Raw genomic sequence first — 21,581 nt, 5'->3', positions numbered from 1 at the left:
GCAAAAGAGCTCATCTTCATGGATAACCCATGTCGGTACTGAATCAAATACAAATCCAAGAAAATGAAAATGTCAAAGATGTTTCTGTTCTGGAAGCATTGTTCACGTTAGAAATCCAGCACGATCCCCATAAATAACACTTAACATTTAATAAGAACTGGTTTACACGAGTCCTTTCTCATGCAGAGAAAATCTGCATAGAGAGAAATCTGCAGAGCAATCAAAATAAGTTTCCATTGATTGACACATTTATCCAATCCATCTTCCTATGGATTATTTTGTTTCCCAACATTTGCAGCAGACGTTTCTGTACTATGCGGCTGGGTCTACACTTGCCCCCAACTTCAAAGGAGGCACGTTAAGCAGGGTGATGGGAGATTACTAATGAAGTGCTGTGGTGAATATACAGCACTTCATTAGGCTAATTCTCCCCTGCAGCAACTTTGAAGTGTCAAATTTCGAAGTGCCAGCATGCGTGTAGTCACAGGCACTTGGAAATGCCTTTACTCCTCAAAATTTTGCATATTCACCATAGTATTTCCTTAGTAATCTTCCATCATCCTGATTAACATGCCCCCTTTGCAGCTGGGGGCAAGTGTAGGTTGCACCCTAAACATGAATACAGGAAAAAGTCTTACTAACCGAACAAATACCCAGGTTTCTTAGGTGAAGCAATAGCTTATATATTTCTTATTCTAGTCACAGCATTTCAGGAAAACCAAATGTAGGTTGCACAGGCAGACTATCCTTTTTTGAAAGGTAACAGATGTTTCTTTTTCGCTGTATTTCTAATGAGTTGATCACTGTGGTATTTAGGTACCTTAACATCCTGTACGTCGATATAATGCCTTCTCTCTCAGGATCCCAAAGCACTTACAGCATCAATTAATGTAACTTCACAGATACAGAAACTCTTCTGGGCACCCTTTTCAGACAACAAAACTGAGGAAGAGAAAAACTGAGGGCATAACTGATATGCTTTCTCCCTCATGCAGAGAAACAAGCATCCTGCCCTTCCATTGCAAATAAACATCTCATCCCCTTTCCTCCTCACTGGCAGAGCAAGGTTTTGCATTCTGGAATGGCAATGGCTCCTTGTTGATGTCTGCCTGTTGAATGAATGTACTTTTCATCCTCCGCTGCTGTCACTAACTGTAGAGCTAGAAGTCACTTACTCACTTTCCATCTAAATTTCATTACAATAGTGTCACACCAGGCTGTTAGAAGGAGATCACATCCTATTGCCACCCACGCTCACTGATAAAGAAAATAGATTTCAAGATGGGTGAAGAAAACTTAGTTAAAAGCATTTTGTCTGGCAAGAAACTACTTATCAATAATGGAGGTTGTGGAATCCCCATCCTATAATGATTGTCTTCCCTTTCCTACTGTTTTCTGTATGATCTCTGTCTAGTTTGTAATTGTTTCTGTCTGCTGCATAATTAATTTTGTTAGATGTAAATCAAATTAAGGTGGTGGGGTATGATTGGTTAGGTAATTCTGTTTCAGTAGGTTACGATTGGTTAGTAAAATTATACTAAAATAATTGTTCAAAGTGTAGCTAAGCAGGACTCAAGTTTCACTACTTAAACTGGGGTCCAACAAAGTAAGGTGGGAAAGAGAAAAGAAGGAAAAGATCAAGAAGTAGAAAACCCTGGAGGACTCACCCTCCAAGACCAGAGCTGCCAGACCCTGAGGGGCAGCAACCAGCATCCAGAGAGAGACTGACTTTGTCTGTCCAGCAGGGGAAGTCAGCCTGCCTTATCAGGCTGGAGAGCATGACAATGAGTGCTTAGCATGTATTCTGCTTTCTTGGTAATTGTAAATAAATAGAGAATAAGAATATTACTGTGCAAGGCTTTTTCAGTGGCATAGATCCTGCATATCTGCAGGGAATTACACCCTGAGTCCTAGGAATTGGGTAAGAATGGGAGTTTAGATTAACAGGGACACACCTTGAGCACTAGGGATTGGGTAAAGGTGTGTGTGTCCCTGGAGTGGGGAAGTGAGAGAGAAATTTGTGCGAGTAACATAATTATACTTTTGCATTGACGTGACAGAGTCTAGGCCAAGGGTCTCAACCTCCTGGCCCATCCCTGGCTGGAGCAGTTGTGCACTCTAGCTTGGGAGTATCAGAGGGCTGCGCGTGTGTGTGGTGGGGGGAAATGTCCCTTCCCATCTCCCCTTCCCACCACCACCCTGCCCTCACCCCCCATGGCACCCCAGTCCCCCTAGGGATGCAGCCTCAGGGACTAGTGGGGGGAGATGGGGTTGGTGCAAGGCAGCAGCAGCAGTCAGGCCCCAAGCACTCCCCACAGCAGCAGGAGCTGCAGGGAAGTGGAACAAGTGTGGTCACCCAGTTTATCTGTTTGCTCCAGTACCTCCTCTTTTGTCACCTCTGGCTGATAAAAGGAATCATTTTGCATCTTTATTTTTCCCATATCCTGCCTAACCCCTCCATGCCCAGGAAGTCCAGCAGCCCTACTGATTCCCTCATAGGTTTCCTGCATCTGAGATGCTAAAATAAGGCATTGCTATTTTGTGCCTTTATCTAAGTTCCATGATCCTTAGGAGAGACAACAGCGCAGATGGAAATAGAGGAAATACAGGACTTATTTTTTAACTGTTAATTTATTTTCTTGACATATTTGAATGTGTGTGTACACACATGCAATTTTGTGCTATTTCATTCTGACCTGCATGGAAGTAATTATAGCTAAAGACACATTACAGTAATTATAGCTCTATATATCAATTGCAAAGAAATCTAATCCAAATAATTAATGAAACACACAACTATTTAAAACAAAGTAGCACTAACCTTACCGGGTACAGTAAAAAATGATGATAGTTATTTCTTTGGTCCTTGATATTTTCCCAACTTATGTTAATGGAGGGGATGTAGCTCCTATTTCAATGTGAAAAGAAAACCTTGAATGGCAGCACTAGCATGCAACTCAAATATTCTTTCGCGATTAGCTAAGAGAGAGTCTGTGGTGCAGATATTAACATTTCCTTATTTCCATTGGAGACTCAGGGGTGTCCACTTTGAGAAGCACTAGTGTAGATAATAAGGGTGAAAACCTGGTTCCACTGAAGTCAATAAAAGTTTTACTTTGGACTCAGATGGGGCAGGACTTCATCGTACATGTTCAGATGTGGTGCCCTTAGTGGTTCACACTTCAACAAGCCATTCCACTGACTTCAGTGTATCTGGGCTTACCGAGATATAGGAGGGCTGCACAGTAGGTCCCTTAATCTTCACAAGAGATCTATAAATAGTGGTATATCAATCAGGCAGACACGGACTTAGGCTTCTGGGGAGACTGAAGACTACAGATAAGAAGGCTAATATTATTTTCAGATGTACCTTTTTCCAGGTGTCCTTAATGGACTATTTTTATCTGTTGTATGGTGCAGCAGAGAGATTGTGTTTTGATTCCTATGCTTTAGTAAACACAAGAAAAAATTGTCAAAAATTAAGATACCAGGTTTAGGGATCTGATGCTGCAAGTGGAAATGGTAGAATAACACCCACCCAACACACATATAATTTCTTAAATTAATTTACTCTTGCTACTGCTCAGTGACACATGTAATGAGTAGAACATCTTGATGTTCAGCATAAAGCTAATTCTCAAGCTCTCTCTGCAGCGTACATTGGGAAAGCATTATTTCTTTCAAGCTTCTCACATTTACTGATTTCCTGTGTGCAACTGGTACTGCACTCAGCCTGCAGAAGAATGCTCATGCTATTGGGGGGATATGATTTTTGAAACAATTTATCATGCTCCCATTAAGTATGCATTATAAACTCTACAAGCTGGAAGAGAGTTCCCCTGTCTACACATACTGATTCATCTTGAGAACACTTTCTCCAATTTCCTCTTAATAGCACTGAATGACAGGAGGACTGGTGGCTTTCCTGGTGATCCCATTTGTTAAATCCCTATTTCCTTCTCAGGCACTTATGCTTGCCGATGCATGTTAGGAACAATACACACGGCAACTTATTTATGTGCAGTATGGCTCTTGGCAGCATTAACAAAGAAGCTAAGCCAGGAGACCAGTTTTCATTTGGGACAATTTTCATACAACCTGACAATGGATCCAGACTACCATTGGATGAGTTACTTTAATAGAGACTGCCTTGCCTAACACGGTAGTATTCTGAGAAAGCAATGTTGATAGCCTCATCAAAAAAGGATGAGGTCAAGAACAAATGGTGGTCTGAGGAAGCACAAGAACTCCAATGTCTTGAAGCCATCCACAACACATGTGGTTCCTTCAGTGCCATTAAGATTGTCTATGGGCCAGTTTGTTATGTAATGAATCCGCTTCTCTGTAACGATGGAACTACACTTCTGAAGGACAAATATGTCATTAATTTTCACTGCAAAGAACATTTTGAAGAGCTTCTTTTTTGTGACTCAATGGTTGAAGATTATATCCTTGAGAGAATCCCCCAGTGACCTCCTAGGGATGAGCTGGGAGACCTTTCCAATTTGCTTGAGGTACACAATGCCATTAAACAGATGAAGAATAACAAGGCAGCAGGTCCAGATTGGATCCCTACTGAAATCTATAAGGGTGGTGTACCAGCAATAACGTGGCAGCTTTACCTGCTCATCCTTAAAATCTGGATAAAGGAGAAGATATGCAGTGAAGTGAAGGACACCCTGATTGCTTTATTCCCTTTCTTGAAGAGGGTGACAAACTATGGAAACTGTTATTTTCATCCAGTCTGAGAAAGATCTTCAAACTATCCTGAACATTAACAGAGAGGAAGCTGTGCTAGTCTATACACTATCAAAACAAAAAGCAGTCAAGTAGCACTTTAAAGACTAGCAAAATAGTTTATTAGGTGAGCTTTCGTGGGACAGACCCACTTCTTCAGACCACAGCCAGACCAGAACAGACTCAATATTTAAGACACAGAGAACCAAAAACAGTAAGCAAGGATGACAAATCAGAAAAAGATAATCAAGGTGAGCAAATCAGAGAGTGGAGGGCTGGGGGGGAAGGTCAAGAATTAGATTAAGCCAAGTATGCAGACGAGCCCCTATAGTGACTCAGAAAGTTCCCATCATGATTTAAACCGTTGACCCTTTGTCTAAGGGAGTTAGAAGTCTGTCCAATATACAAAGCATCTGGGCATTGTTGGCACATGATGGCATATATGATGTTAGTAGAGGAGCATGAGAAAGTGCCCGTGATTCTGTGAATAACCGGGTTAGGTCCAGTGATGGTATTTCCAGAGAAGATATGTGGACAAAGCTGGCAGCGGGCTTTGTTGCAGGGAAAGGTTCCAGGACTGCTGTTCCTGGGGTATAGACTGTGGCTGTTAGTGAGGATCCTCATGAGGTTGGGAGGTTGTCTGTTGGAGGGAATAGGCATGTCACCCTACATGCCATGTCTCCTACAGACTTCTAACTCCCTTAGACAAAGGGTCAGTGGGCACAAAACAGACATCAAACCACTCCAGATCCACAAACCAGTTAGTCAACAATTTAATGGAATGGGGCATTCTGTCAATGACCTAAAGGTATGTGTGTTACTGAAGAAGAATTATCGCACCGTTCTGGAAAGGGAAACAACCGAGCTGGCTTTTATATTCAAATTCGGCACATTAACACATGGTTTAAATCATTATGGGAATTTCTGAGAAATCCAAAACCTCCAGTGCTGTCTTTGCTTGTTCACAGCACAGGCGTTTTGAAGATTATGACATTCAAACCAGCACAAACTTCTCATTTATCACGACATTATTCTCCCAGAATTGTTGTATGGGTCTGAAACCTGGACAACTTACAGATATCACTTGAAAATCCTTGAGAGGTGTCACCCATGCAGCTGCCACAAGATCTTAGAGATCAAATGGGAAGACAGACACATGAACAGCAGTGTTCTGGAAGAGGCAAAAGCCACCAGTATCAAGGCAATGACCATTGTCAGCATTTCTCCAGGACTGGTTATGATATCTAGATGTCAGACTATCACCTCCCAAAACAGGTCCTCTTCTCTCAGATGAAAGAAGGGGACCCTAACGTAGGAGCACAATGGAAGCACTATAAGTACTTGCTAAAGGATAACTTAAAGAAGTGCAATATTGACACTGGCACTTGGGAGACACTCAACCAGGATCACTCAAAATGGGGAGAAGTAATACACAATGGTCCCCTGCATTTTAAACTTGCCCTGACAATCTTAGGAGATCAAGAGGCACAGGAAGAAAGACAGAATGACTTTCAGTCATGATCAACAGCCTCCTGCTGTACCTGGGAACATCTCTCCTCACTCTAAGTTGTGAGTTCAAGGGTAGGCCTTATCAGCCACCTGAGATTGACAATTCCCATGGAAGATGAGCATACTCAGCAATGAGTGCTTGCTGTCACAACCAAAGCATGAGGTCTGGATGAACTTGGCTTGTACACTGAACTATCTTCTCAACCCTCAGAAGAGGTCCAATCAGCTCATGGTTAAGACATGTTAACCAAATAGTACAGGGACACTTTCAGTGCAGTAGCCTGCACTCCATTTGGCATGATGAACAGTTTGAATAGAAGAGGCAAGCCCCACAGAGAATGGGTGGATGATATAGCAGTCTGGTGAAGATTTAGTCTACAGAAACTAAGCCACTCAGCACTGGACTGGGAAACATGGATGGAAATAGTGAGAGAGGCATCAGACATCAACAGGCACTGACCCCAGGTTGTTTTTGATGATGACAATGATGATGAGCCTACACTTTACAGACACAGAAAAGACTTCAATTTCCACATCTGCCAAACTATTCGTGATCATTAAAAAAAAAACAAAAAAAAACACTACACCAAAACAAACAAAAGCAATGAAGAAATGATTGCCTTTTTAAACCCACAGATTGCCAGTAGAGCTCTGTCTCATGGTACTTTTCTACAAATAAGTTGCTAATGTTGTCAGAAGCAACAGCTGAAATGGTGATGAGCACATTCACATGGATGAGAGGGAGAAATATGGTAAAGAATCAGTGTTTTGGTCCAAGACCAAAAAAATATCCACATACAATAGACCCCTGACTTACATGATTTTGACTTATGTGTTTCTTGCAATAATGTGAGTCAAAATCATGAGTGGCAGGGAACTGGGAGCCAGAGGCAGCCTAGCTCACAGCTCCCCTCTGCTTGTGGGAGCCAGGAACGTAACTTGCACCGCTGCGCTGGTCAATTTTCTGGCTCCTGCAAGCAGTGGGGAGCCAGGCTGCAGCCTGGTTCCCAGCTCTCTGCCACTTGCTGGAGCCAGGAAACTGACCAGTGCTGCTATGCCTGGCTCTGGGCTGCCTGCCGCTCACAGGAGCAGGGAGCCAGGTGCATCCAGGACTGGGGGGGACCAAAGGTGGCAGGGCTCCTCCCTCTTTGGTCCTGACTTATGCCAAATTTGACTTATGTGTGGCTGTGCAGGAACGCAACCTACATGTAAGTCAGGGGTCTACTGTACTTCAACTAAGTTAGCTTTCTTTTCAAACTCTGTATTGATAAAGGAACCTGCAGAAATAGGTCATAAAGGATCCACGGCATCAACAAAAGAGAGAAAATCCCAATTAGTACTGATTTTTTAAAGCGTTACATGTCCATCTGTAAAGAATAAAATCTAGTTGCAAAACCTCTGCAGTAGTAAGAAAAATGGAACTAAGAAAAATACAGTAATTGAAAGATCAGTTTTAAAGGCTGTTGATGGGATCCACAGCCTTCTCAACTCTCGGTCATGAGCTCAAATTTGACTCAGGTGAGTAATGACAAAGTCAGAACAACTCTGGTGTTCAGCAGTCACATGAAAGAGATCTGCTTTATTCTATATCCAGTTCCAACTCGGTGTAACGGGAGGTCCACAGAATGATCCCACCCAGACTTCAAGGGTATACCTAACCTGAAACGGGTATGTGACCACAGAATGTGTTGATCTACTTGAGTGAGCTTTAGTCTGGTTACGTCAGATACTGACAACAGTGGAAGGCAGTTTAAACTTATGTGGGGTGCTGGGTTTATGCAGCTATCTAGCCTCTGCTGAAGACTGTACCGCTGCAGTTTCATTGCCATTGGTATGCAAGGTAACTATAACAAGCTAGCTTAAGCAATTACAGCCTGAACTGTGGTCTAGATATATCCTCTCTCTGGGACACTCAGCCTTTAAAGGTATAGTCCCCAGCCCTACAATAATCAAGAGCCTGCACAAGACTCCTCTGCTAAGCCCTGTCCAGTTTTCAGTGTTGATGTCACAACTGTCACTAATCAGTACAGTCTAAGGGGACTCTCCAGACAGACGCGGAATTGAATTTGTTTGAAGAGTAAATAGTCTCATCATTTGAGACTGAAGTTCTAGGAGAAATTCTGTTGAAGAGCATTAACAGGGAGATGTAAGGAAGCTTGTATTGTCACTGCCCCATGCTGTACTCATTGTGTACACACAGATTTCAATCTCTGGGGCTATCAGTACATCAGCTTTTACCAGCACTAACATAATTTGAAAGGAGGAGGAGAGTGGAAAAAGGTAACAGATTTCTCGAGTGTTTAAAGAACAAAATGACTCAGTGGTGCAGATGGCACCAGGCCTTGATTCAGCAAGTCACTGAAGCACTTACTTAAGTCGAAGTCAGTGGGACTTTTCACATGCTTAATGCTGAGCATGTGCTAAACTGGGGTGAAATGAGATCAGTAATAGAGATGGGTAAATAGGCTCCAATATAAAAAAAGAGACTCTGACAGAGTTCTCCCCCCCCTCGCAAAATTTTCCATAAAATCCTTTCCCAGGATTACAAAGGGCAGTTAATTTTCTTCCCCTTGATTATTTTTTCTAATGTCACATATCTCTATTTTTCCTACTTCCAGGAAAGCCTACTTTATTTGTAAACACTATAGATAAGAATTTTCTTGTTTTGTTTTCTGTAAGATTTTGGTTTACTATTGTTAATTGATTAAAAAAATAACCTTTCACAAACTCAGTGAAAATTAGAAGCCAGCCTGAGACAAAAAGTTTGGATTAAGAATTCTTCAGATGTCATAAACATTTACATCTGGGGTTTTGCTTGTTTTTGGCTACTCAGACCTCCGGATAAGTCACACTTCAGATGTCATCAGACCCCTTCCAGGATATGTATTTAGCAGGGATCTGTCTTGGTGCCCTTTCTATAGTCTCTCATGTGGTTTCCTCACTCAGAGAGAGAATGGTGACTCCAGGGCTTCCCCTCCTGAAGACTGTGTTGGCGTTGTCTCAAGTTCCCCACACTCTGTTTCCCACTCAGGACCAAGAAGTGTCCACAGAGCTTCCCCTCCTGGAAACACTTTTTGGATCCTTGCATTGTCCTTCTGGTTCAAGAGATGCTACCCGCCCAATTGCTACTGGGGAGGGGCTGGGGGCAGTTGAAGGGACCCAGTCCCACCTTTGATTCTGGACCCCAACCCAAGGACCTTATAGATGGCAGTTATATGCCAAGTTTATTTTATTACAGCTGATTCCCTGTGCCACTTCCTGTGTGGTTGTTTAAGCCTTGTGTCAGGAAAGCATCCCTACTCAGAAACAACATGTAAGCCTTGGATTAAGATCCACTGAAGTAAATGGAACTTAAGGATGTCCTTAAATTTTCCTGAGAATGGACCTAACATATGAGAAGCTGATGCCTGAAGTGCACAAGCACAGTTAGATTCCAAGTGCCTAAACTTTTCAAGCAGCAGTGAATCTATTTAGTTTACAAGAAAACTATGCCAGATGTTTTTTTTTTACAAAAAGCTGCAAAAACAAGTTAAAAAGTGAATTTTAATAAAGATGAAAGTATTTGAGAATATAAAGAAGAAAAATAACTAATTTACTCTTGAGCAGCAAGAGCAATATTTTGGGAAGAATGCCAGCCTGCACCTGTATCTCAATCTTGCTTATGGTTTTGAGGTCTTCCCACCCCTCCATCCTCGTTAAACTAGCTTATCTAGAAAGTCTGCAAAACTGTGCATGTCACAAATGAAGTGCAACAAAAACTAGAAGAAAAAAAGAATAGGGAGGGAGTAATGGTCTTGCTAGATGAACATCTTTTTAAACAATCCTGGTACAAACCAAGAAGCATCACTAAATTAGTAGGCCATAAGAATTTTTCTGGACTGAAGTGGACTGATTGAATAATCATATTCCAAGCCCTAATGGAAATAATAAACCTTCTAAAACTCAACCTTGCAAAAATCCACTTAGTGTTTTTATTGGAGAGATTTTTACATCAAATGTTTAATGAGATGGCAAGCATGCATGAATAATTATTTTTACTTACTGTTCCCATTAAAGAAAAGATGAGTTATACTTCTTTCAGTCAGAAGTAAAAAAAAATTCCCTAATCATTAACATTAAATTGGCTTTTTATTTTACATTCAAAGAAAGCAGCACTTTTAAATTGCACTTCAAATAGAGTGAATGAATGTCTGTAATAAAAAAAAGAGAAAAATCAGTGATCTTTTCCCAGTTGCCACACTGCTATTTTAAAATTAGTAAAAGAAAGCTGAAAGGTTATAGCAAAAAAAAAATCACCTGAGCTTTGAGTAATTAAAATTCCCACCCTTTGGAGGATAGTGGGAGAATATTATTTTCTTCCAAAATTGACTAAAAACTATTTTATTTTTCTGAGATGCCAGCACTACAGCTGATAGTTTAAGCCCATGTCTACTTTGCAAAATGAATGTGGATTCTTTACTTGAGTTAGCTAACTTGGGTTAAAACAGTAACAAAGACATGGCTTTTAACTTGGTTTAACTGCTCACATTTGACCCCGGCTGCTCTATAGGCATGAACTTGCATTGCTAACTTAAGTTAAAAGCTGAGTTACCAGCCTTCACTGGTACTTGAACCTGAGTTGGCTAACTAAGGAACAAACACTTCTTTGTGCAATGTAGACATATTGTAAAGAAGCTAATGGTGTGGAGACTCTTGCTTGGAAAAGGTCCCAGCACATCTGGTAGTTCTGCTATATCGTGGCAGGGAAAGGCTGTATTTGTAGGCTACATCTACGCCAGTGAGTTTTGCAAAAAAAACCCCCGTTTTTTCAATAAAACTGGTGGAATGTCCATACACAAGATGTGTATTGTCGACATTATGTCAACAAAAATTGGCACATCTGCCGACAACCTTCTGTCTCTCCCAGATGAGGAAGAATGCCTTTTGTCGACAGGTTCCATTGACAAAAAAGCTGTGTAGATGCTCTGGGTGGGGCTTCTCTCAGCCAACAGAGCATCCAGGTCAATGGGTAGCCCTGCCTACTGTGCTTCTAGTGCCTGTTTGGTCGAGAGAGCAGTTGGGCAGTTTGGCAGCTCTGTCAAGAGAGTGGAGTGCTCTTCTGATTGGCTTTTGTGTGTGGCCACACTCTGTTGACAGAAGTTTTGTCAGGAAATCTCTTCTGATGGTGACATCTGTCGACAGATTGCTGTCGTGTAAGTGTAGCCATAATGACGAGGCACATTTCTGGATGTCAGTACACTGCAAACATCAGTTTCTCAATCTGAGGGATGACAGTGTCAGTCTCCATACTCCTGGAGTTCCAGGTGGAGAAACAGAAGGAGTAAGTCATTAAACCTTGCACAACTCCACACCTTGTTAAGTGTCCTCAACTCTGTCTGAATTTAGGGCACTCAGAAGGTATTCAGACTACACCAGCTGGAGAAAGATTTTTGTTTCCAACTCGAAACTGCTGGTAGCAAAAAACTGAAATGAGCTTATTTACCTTCCAAATCTAAGTATTTGTTTGTTGACAGTTCAGTGCAGAACTGTCAGATGTCAGTGGCTGCCCAGGAAAAGAATGGCAATCATGCAGAGAATTATATCATTTGCTGGTAAATAACGTGCAGCCCCTCCCCCATTACAAGAGAATCTACTTCTGCAGCATTTGATAAACCTGATCACGATGAGAAAGCAGAGTGATGTGTGCTTATTTCAGATAAGGTACAGAAAACACCATGGATTTGTCTATAAAAGGAGAAAGGCATCTTATATTTTGCAGGACTTGATAGATTCCAGATATTGTCACACCCCGTGAAAAGGCATACCTCTTTTCTATCATATGCATCCTCTAACGCATGTAGAAAGAGATCAACAGCTCTGACAATAAAGCAGCACAAAGGCTGCCACGTATACACTGCTGTAAACAACAGCAACAGACAAATTTTTATACCACCAGATTGCTTACATAAAAATCAGTATTAGATATTAATACTTCCTAGAAAATATATTAATAATGATTTTTTTTACCCTTCCATGAACTGCAAAAGTGACACTCCCACCTTTATCCTCTCCACTATGAAGAATTAGTCCAAAATACATTGACTATATGTAACCATGTAAACTATACTTAAGCCTTCAATGTATTGGCTATAAATTGTTTGTTGCCTATCTATTTTAGACTCTGATATGGCCCCAGCACTGCAGTATCAGAAAGACTCACAATTTGTAATGTTTCTATCTTCCTAATAGCTCTGTGAGATACAGATACGCAATTATCCCCATTTTGCAAGATGGGAAACTGAACCATAGAATATACGTCTACACGGTTATGCTACATCGAAATAGCTTATTTCAATGTAGCAAAATCAAAATAAGCTACTTAGATGAATAGCGTCTACACGTCCTCCAGGGCTGGTGCCGTCAATGTTCAACGTCAACGTTGGGCAGCACCACATCGAAGTAGGCGCTGCAGGGGAGCGTCTACACACCACAGCGGCCCACATCGAAATAAGGGTGCCAGGAACAGCTGCAGACAGGGTCACAGGGCGGACTAGCACTTCCGGGGCAACAGCAAGCTGCTCCCTTAAAGGCCCCTTCCAGACACACTCAGCCTGCACAGCACGTGGTCTGCAGAGCCACAGGCACGCACACCCCGTGGAAGCAGCATGGACCCCCAGCAGCAGAAGCAGCAGCAGAGGTCCACACACCTGCCCCTGCAGGAGCAGTGCTTGCTCTACTTAGTACCATGCAGGAGGCAGCTGATCATCTTTTATTTGTGGAAGAGGAGCTGCCCCCAGGGGATGAGGAAGCAGCCCCAGACCTTGCTGCCCTCCGACCCCACCCCCCCGCACACGCCGCTGGCTGTGGAGCTACCCCATGAGCACGGACTGGTGGGAGCAGCTGATGCTCGACAAGTGTGACAACGACCGCTGGCTCCAGAATTTCTGGATGAGCTGGCAGACATTCCTGGAGCTCTGCCAGTGGCTCACCCCTGCCTTACGGCACCAGAACACCTCCATGCGACGTGCCCTCACTGTCGAGAAATGGGTCGGCATCGCTGTCTGGAAGCTGGCCACTCCAGACAGCTACCGATCCGTAGGGCAGCAGTTCGGCATGAGCAAGGCCACCGTTGGGGCTGTCCTCATGGAGGTAAGAGGACCCGGGGGGGGAGCCCTCGGGGGTGGGGGAGGGCCAGACACACCCTGCACAACCCTCACTGGTGCTCTCTCATGTCCTTCCCCTGCAGGTTGTCCGCACAATCAATGCCCTGCTCCTCCACAGGCTCGTGCGGCTTGGGGACCCGGATGCTGCCATTGCGGGGTTTGCCAGCCTGGGCTTCCCAAATTGCTTTGGGGCTTTGGATGGGACCCATATCCCCATCCGTGCCCCGGAGCACAGCGGAGGACACTTCCTCAACAGGAAGGGATACAACTCCGTGGTCCTCCAGGCCTTGGTGGACAGCCAGGGCCACTTCTTGGACATTTATGTTGGCTGGCCTGGCAGCACCCACGACGCCCGGGTATTCAGCAATTCAGGCCTGTGCCGCCAGCTGGAGGCAGGGACCTACATCCCCCAGTGGGAGATCCCTGTGGGGGACACCACCATGCCCCTCTGCGTTGTCGCAGACGCGGCGTACACTCTCTGGCCCTGGCTCATGCACCCTTACGTGGGCCATCTCACAGCCAGCCAGAAGCGCTTCAATATGCGCTTGAACCACATGCGCCAGGTGGTCGAGTGCACTTTCCCCCAGGTTGTGGGCGCGTGCAGCACACTCCACAACCTGGTGCAGAGCAAGGGAGAGTCCTTCTTCCAGGGCTGGGCTGTGGAGGCTGGCAGGGCTGACGTCCAGCCACACACTGCCCCCAGTCACCAGGTTGACCCTGAGGGGAGTCGGGTCTGGGAGGCCCTGCAGGCCCATTTTGACCAGGCTGCGGAGTGAACGCTGGCAGGGCCAGCTGTGGGCGAGCCACCCACTGCGTCCCCCCATCCTCCACAACACTCCCTGCCCCCACGCCCACACCACAGAGCACCCGAGAGCACACCCCACTTTTCTTTGAAATAAATGGAAATGTTGTTTCAAACCAAACAGTGCAACCTCTTATTAATAATAGAAAAAAAGGGGGGAACTATTTACATGGGGGGGCAGCTAGCCAAACAGGGGTCCAACAAAAACTATATACAAATGGGGGATATGTACAAAGCGGGGGGGCCACGTCCTTGGCCCCGCACCCTAATGTCCAGCGCCCGGTGTTGGAGGGTGTGACCCTTGCCTTGGCCGGAGCCCTGGGCGAGGCTGGGTGGGGGCCGGGAGAACCGGCAAATACGGCTGGGTGGTGTCCCCAGGCCCATGGTCCCCCTTCGCAGCAGGCCCCAGGGTGGCTGACGGTGGAGGGACAGCAGGCGGAGTGGCGGGTGGAGCGGTGGGTGGCACAGCGGGCAGAGCAGCGGGCGGTGCGGCGGGGTCCAGGTGTTGCGCTATGCGCTCAAAGGTGCGCATGAAGGCCCCCCAAGCCTCCTGGCACCAGGCCAGTGCTCGCTCTTGGAGCTCCAGCCGCCACTCCTCCACCCACAGGCGCCACTCTAACACCTCCAGCTGACGCCAGAGGGTCATGAGCAGCTGGGGGTCCGTGGCCATCCTTGGGTGGCTCCACCGTCGGCCTCGTCCTGGGGCTGGTCTGTGCTCCGCCGCAGGGCTGGCCTGCTGGGCTCTCCAGGACGACAGACACATCGCCGGCGCTCTCCGGGCCCTCCGATGGTGCAGCTGCGGAACACGGGGGAAAAAGAGTGGGGACAGATGTTAGTGTGGGCCCTGACCCGTGGCCCTTGTCCCCCCACCCCTCTGCTGCTGGTTCCCCATCCCTGTCCCCAGGACATGCTGCTGCTGCTGATGGGTGCCCCCTCCATGGAGGACCCTAGGTTCCACTCCCCCCATTCCCAGGGATGGGGCATGGCGCTGTCCTGCTGGGGGGCAGGGGCTGATGCACTCTTCTGAGGGATATGCCACTGCTGTCCTTGGGGCCATGGTCATCTGGGCATGTGGAGGGCCCTGGTCATGTCTCTTGTCCCCGCCCCTTAACCTTGGGGGTGTGCACTGGGGCGGGTACATACCTGATGGTCCTCTCCCACGGTCGAGGGACACCCACTGGGCGGACGCCCTGCTGGAGCTCCGGGATGGGAGGGCAATGCGGAGCCCCCCATCACTGGAGGAGTCCCTCTCCTCCTCCTCCGGCATCCCAGGGGTGGGCTCCTGGGGGGGCCCCTGGGGTGCAGGGCTTGCCTCCGGGGCGGACTCCATCTCCGGGGCCTGCTGGGGCTCTTTGGCCGAGGTGTCAAGAGTGGCTGGGGGGGAGGAGGTATACCGGGGGCCCAGGATGGCCCTGAGCTCCCTGTAAAAGGGGCAAGTGGTGGAGGCGGCCCCAGATAGGCGGCCGCATCCCGGGCCTGGGCATAACCCTGCTGCAGCTCCTTAACCTTACTCCTGACGTGGTCAGGAGTGCAGGCAGGGTGACCCCGGGCAGCCAGGCCCTTGGCCAGCCGAGTGAATGCATCTGCGTTCCGCTTCTTGCTCCCCATTACCTGTAGCACCTCTTCCTCGCCCCAGAGCCCCAGCAGGTCCTGGATCTCGGCCTCCGTCCAGGAGGAGCCCCGCTGCCTCTTCCCCGGCTAGCTGCCAGCCTGGGAGCCCTGGCTCCCCTTGAGGGGCTGGCTGGCTGCCATCGCTGCGGGGTGTTGGGCTGTGGCTGCTGCGGGTGTGCAGGCTGAGCGTGTGGCAGTGCTGCTGCCTGCACATGCTCTCAGCTTCCTGCACAGGAACGCAGGGGGCGGGGAGCTTTAAGGGGCTGCTGCACGCAGCCACCATAGAGCTCAGGGGCTGGAGAGAGCGTTTCTCAACCCCTCAGCTGATGGCTGCCATGGCGGATCCCGCTATTTCAATGTTGCGGGACGCGGATCATCTACACATGCCCTACTTCGACATTCAACGTCGAAGTAGGGCGCTATTCCCATCTCCTGTTGGGGATAGCAACTTCGACGTCTCACCGCCTTACGTTGATTTCAACTTCGAAATAGCGCTCGCCACGTGTAGACGTGGCGGGCACTATTTCGAAGTTGGCAAGGCTACTTCGAAGTAGCCGGCTCGTGTAGACGCGGCTAGAGACACTAAGGTCTCTAATAAGTAACTAATGGTGCTGGTCTATTGGTAAAATTATGGTAATGGTAAAATTATCAATAATAATGCAGAAAATGTGGACGCATTAAATCTGTATCTCACAGGGCTATTATGGGGAAAAATAGATTACATAGTCTCATTGCATAGCGATTATCTTTCCTTTCCACTAAGAACATAGGAATGGCCATACTGGGTGAGATCATTGTTCCATCTAACCTGGTATCCTGTGTTCTGACAATGACCAATACCGGCTTGTTTGGACGGAAAGGACAGAAAAGGACAATTTATCTGTGATAAATTCCCTGTTATTTAGTACCAGCTTTAGAAGTGAAAGGCTTAAAGACACCCGGAGCTTGAATGAATCCCTGACAGTGCTGGCAGTCAAAGAATCCTAGGACTGGAAGGGACCCCAGGACGTCATTGAGTCCAGTCCCCCAGGATTTGTCCTGGAGTTTCCAGAAATTAAAGATTATGTCACATGGTGAAATCTCTAGGAATTTGACCTGGAAAAAAAAATGTCAACCTTAATCTTGGATCATCATGATTAATGGCCATTGATACGCCTATCCTCCACGAATTTAATAATGTTTTTAACCCAGTTAACCCAGTTATACTTTTGGCCATCACAACATTCCCCAACAACAAGTTCCACAGTTGATTGTTTATTGTGAAAAATTAGGTTTTTTGTTTTAAAGCTGTGGAATTTTATAAAATTAAATTGATGCACCCTCCCTACTGCTCCTTTGCAGGAAGCAGCATAAAGTTATTGCCAGGCATTATTCTAAAAAAGCATTCAGTTCACAGAGAGTAACAGCCTATTTAATATCAGTCAGCACTTGTTCAAATCCTTATGTACAAAGAGACAACAGGAAAATTGTTTCTGATGAGGGTGAAGAATATGACGGAGAATTATTTGTGGAGACAGTTTCCAGCCTCAACTGGCTGATGGCTGATTCCAGAAGTTCAATAATTTGTATCTAGAGAATGTTTCTTCTTTCTCTCTAATATATTGTTCATTTATAGTTAGTATTCTTATTTTCTAAATTATTGCTGAACATTTATGTTGTGCCATTGTTGTGCACGGTGGATGAGAGAACAAACAAAAATAATAGGCCTGCTTCATACAGGGTCCTATTGAAGTCAGACCCATCAAGCATGGGAAAAAAAAAACCAAGGGCAGGGAGGTGAGGGCAGTGGTAATTGCGTGATGTTTTAAGATGACCAGAGACATAATAAAGAATCTTCCTAAAATAAGGGAACCTGAGTTAACCTCGACGTATTTGGGTTCAATTTTGAACTCTGCCACTCTTCCAGTGTTCTTGGAAACTTTACATACATTTCTCTGTTCCTCAATTTCCCGGTCTTAAAATGGGGATGACAAAAACACTTCCCTCTTTGGCTGAAGTGTTGTGAAGATAAAACCCTTCAAAGGTGCTCACATATTATAGTGACTAGCACCATCTATTCCCAGAGAGATAATACTGGGTGAATAAGGATAACGTGTCTGAACGTTCACTCACATTTTGAAATTCTTCAGTTTTGTCCATATTTATGCTCCTTGTACATGTGCTCTATACAAATTTTGTAGCAATCATATTGGCACAAATGGTTGCAAAAGATGAACTTCAATGTTGCATACAATAAGTATTTACAGAAATCAGATTTTAATCACTCAATTAGGCAAAAGAAAAAATACCACCTGACCTTTTTGACAAATCACGAAGCAACTCAACATTTCAAATATTTACAGTCACTCCATAGACTGTTCGAACAGTCTTCTTTCATCTTCAGGAAAAAAAAGAGGAAAAATACATGTGAAGAAACTGATCTACTCACAGTTTCTCTAAGCACAGAAAGAGGTCACATTCAAACAAATTACAGGTAATGAATTATTAGCTTGCCTCTCAGTTCAACAGTAAAAGACAATGAAGCATGCTTACATGAATGATGTTGAATCAGTTCCCTTTCTGAAGGGAAAGTGAATACAGATCTTAAGGAATGTATTTCATACAGCTAATATACTAGAGGAAAAATCAGAACTTAAATTATCAACTGCAGTTAAGGATCTCAGGAGAGAGACACAAAGATGGCCTTTATGTTCTCCTGAGCCTGGGCTGGTTGTGCCTTGTACCAAACCCCAACATAAATTTAAAGCAGCCTGAAGTTTCCTCTTTGTTATGGTGGCTGCAAGGGTCCCAACGGGATGAAAGAGGAGCTGTAGATCACCAGCCTGCAAGGAAGTGTTGGTCACCCCATATTTTCCCTGACCACACCACCTATACTAGCAGGATGAGCCTACTAGCAGTTCTCCTGTTGCTTGCTACTTAGGTATGTAGCCCAGTATCTGCCCACAGGGGAGAATCTGAATTTAAACACTCATTAGCTACTTACAATTGAAGGAATAATAATAAATAATAATAATAATAATAACAACAAAAATTTGGTGTGTGTGTCATGTTTCCTAATATTCTGCCCTGAAGTTAATACCCATGCTCTTGAGCCAGTGCAGGACAGTTTGACAGAGCACAAGGAAAAGGGTGCATTGTTGCTTGTGGGAGCTTAGAAGGCTGATTGAAGGTCTGATAAAATCTGTAAGAATTTTTCTATTGACCTCAATGGGCTTTTTAACAGCCCATAACAGAAAAACAAGGACAACCATGTGGACAGACCACAGTATGGCACAAAAGAGGTAGTTAGGGAATTCAGAGTAAAGATACCGCTATTCAACTTTTCCTGCAGCTTTGAGATCATTTTCTTTCTTCACCCAAATCCAGGAGCAAACATAGAAGCAAAATGTCAGGGAGAAATTATAGAATCAGGAGGAAACATGTCATCAGAATATTTCTGAAAGCACTTTTCTTTTTGGTTGCTTTTCTTTAGTGTTTGCAGTAAAGTTGTCTTACAAAGTCTATTGCTTTCATTTCAATATGAGAAACAGATAAGGATATACTGCTTCTTATACTTCATTAAAATATCTTCCAGGATTTTTTTTTCCAGAGGAAGAGCAATATGCAGAGATTAACATCTATCTCACCAGAGTGCCTTGTTAGTGGGGTAGAGAAATAAATCAGATTTTTTCAGCACGAAAGCTGCGAGCTACAAACACAGGAAACCTTTTCAGTCTCCCTCCCGCTGCTCTCATGGCTCGCAGACTTATCAGCCACACCAAAGCTTATGGTGAATATAAGCCCTAACTAGGAGGAAATTGTCTCTTTCTCCTAAAGGCTGGAAACAGAGATGTGTGTTGGTTTATTCTTCAAACAATGTGCTGAATATTTTAGAAGATAGGAAGATTAACAGTTCAGTGAAGAAGATGCTGAAAGAGGGCTTGGCCTTGGCCTTGGCTCCCTTCCTGTCTGTCTCCAACTTTCCAAAGTTAACTCTTAGGGCTTGTCTACGCTAAGGGGAAGATTGGTGTTGCCATGGTAAAATGTTCCAGGGTTTGGTTTAGCATACCTAGTAGGAACATGCTAAATCAAACCCTGAGGGTGCTCTTGTGAACCACAGCACTCATTGCTTCTGCGAGGAGTAAGGGAATTCTCTTCCACTGGCAGCAGAGCTGGGTCAGAAATTTGCCCTAACTTACACTGGATCCAGCGATGCGCTTTTCATAGCTGGAGTTGTGTATCTTAGGTTGAATTTCTTTTCTAGTGTAGACTTGCCCTTACGTTTGAGAGCAACTGGTCAAGTCCTGTGCAACGCCTCACCAAATAGGTCTGCAAACCCTACACTTACACTAATGAAGTGCACCGTAGAATGATGATCGTAGAGTTTTTTTGGGATTTATACTGTGGAAGAGGGCATAGGAAGCAGTTTCCCTGACCAGCATGCCTATGTAGCCCTAATTTGCTTGCTTCAGAGCTGCTAACATAGTGGTCAGTTATATTTGCAGCTCTGGTCACGATTCTGCTTTCAGAGCATCAATGTGCAGTTTCTGATCACGACTGCAGTCCAAATTATACCCTGTTCAACAGGTGGAGCTAAATCTCAGTTGCATTCATCAGCAAGCTTAAGTCACTATGCTATCTGCTTCAGTACAAAGGCATGTGATCTCCCCTTCTCCCAGCATGTCCCTGGCTCACTAAACCGTACCTCAGGGCCTTCTACTGGTTGAGTCCCAGCTGCCAGTCAGGTGCTCTCTCTCAATCTTGCCATTTCTGCTTTGTATTAACCTTGTTCTGTCCACGGTTCTGTAGTGCCCACAGCTGGCAGACACACATTCACATACCTCTCTGGCCATGCTAAGCCCCAGCTCGCTGCTCTCTGCAGCCTCCCTCACTAGCTCCTGCCTTGCAACCACTTTATTCTGCTTTGGAAGGGTCTTCTCTGGAACAGGCAGTGGCAGGGCCTCTGCGGCTAGTCCACACCATCAGACCCCATCTGTGTGTTCTCTGTTTTTCTAAACTGAACCACCCTAATCCTTTCAGTTTCTTCTCGCATGGAGGCCATGTCATACCCCTGATCATCTTGGTTGCCATTCTCAGAAACTTTTTCAGTTCCACTATATTGTTTTTGAGATGACGGGACTGGAACTATGTGCAGTATTCAAGATGTAGGTGTACCATGGATATTTTGCCCTTTCCTTAATATCTCTTTAGATACAACTAGCCTTTTAAACCCTATTCAAAGTGTTTTCTGATCTCTTCCTAGTTTAGAAAGTATCACCTGTGTAGTTAGTGTTTTTTTTTCCTCCATGTGCATTACCTACTTACAAGGTGATCGTTCCCTAGGCCAGTACCCAGTTCTATTCCAGAAATTCAAATCTTACAGACAACAGCTTTAGGGGAGAAAATCTTGAAGGAGGGAACAGAGAGAAAAGGAATACAAGTTTCTCTAGTCTTAGATGTGTATGTACCATGCTGTACGTATTAGATAGTTGCGTGAACTGTGCAATGAGAAATCCTACCATAATTTACTTCCACCCTCCTGGTAAGGAATTAAAAGAAAGAAAAAAAAAGGATTACAAATTTGACTTATTCTCTAGCTGTTCAAATGCAACTTTGGAGACACCAACTTTCACTTTTTAAAATGTTGACATTTTAAAATGACAAATCCTGTTCCTTTTCTGGAGTTACTCCATGAATGCACCTGACCAACAATTACAGAGAGAAGGACCCAGAGGAGGAACAGAAAGAATGGATGTAGAAGAGACTACTGACAAAGAAAACACACTTAGCTCTTGTCTTGG

At 45.0% G+C, this 21,581-nt stretch overlaps 1 protein-coding gene across 7 annotated transcripts in view; it reads right to left on the bottom strand.

Annotated features, from left to right (window-relative positions):
* Positions 1-21,581, bottom strand: part of LINGO2 (leucine rich repeat and Ig domain containing 2) — a 663,558-nt gene that overhangs the window by 156,290 nt on the left and 485,687 nt on the right. The window contains exon 5 of one of the 7 annotated variants that reach the window (XM_074994695.1): positions 18,098-18,178. The exons of the other annotated variants lie outside the window; for them this stretch is intronic. The gene's annotated coding sequence lies outside the window, so the exon portion shown is untranslated. The remainder of the gene's footprint in view (positions 1-18,097; positions 18,179-21,581) is intronic. 7 annotated transcript variants of the gene reach the window in all.

The sequence above is a fragment of the Carettochelys insculpta genome, chromosome 5 (assembly GCF_033958435.1).
Source record: "Carettochelys insculpta isolate YL-2023 chromosome 5, ASM3395843v1, whole genome shotgun sequence".
In the NCBI taxonomy this organism is placed as follows: domain Eukaryota; kingdom Metazoa; phylum Chordata; order Testudines; family Carettochelyidae; genus Carettochelys; species Carettochelys insculpta.
This window is presented reverse-complemented; position numbering and strand designations above follow the sequence as displayed.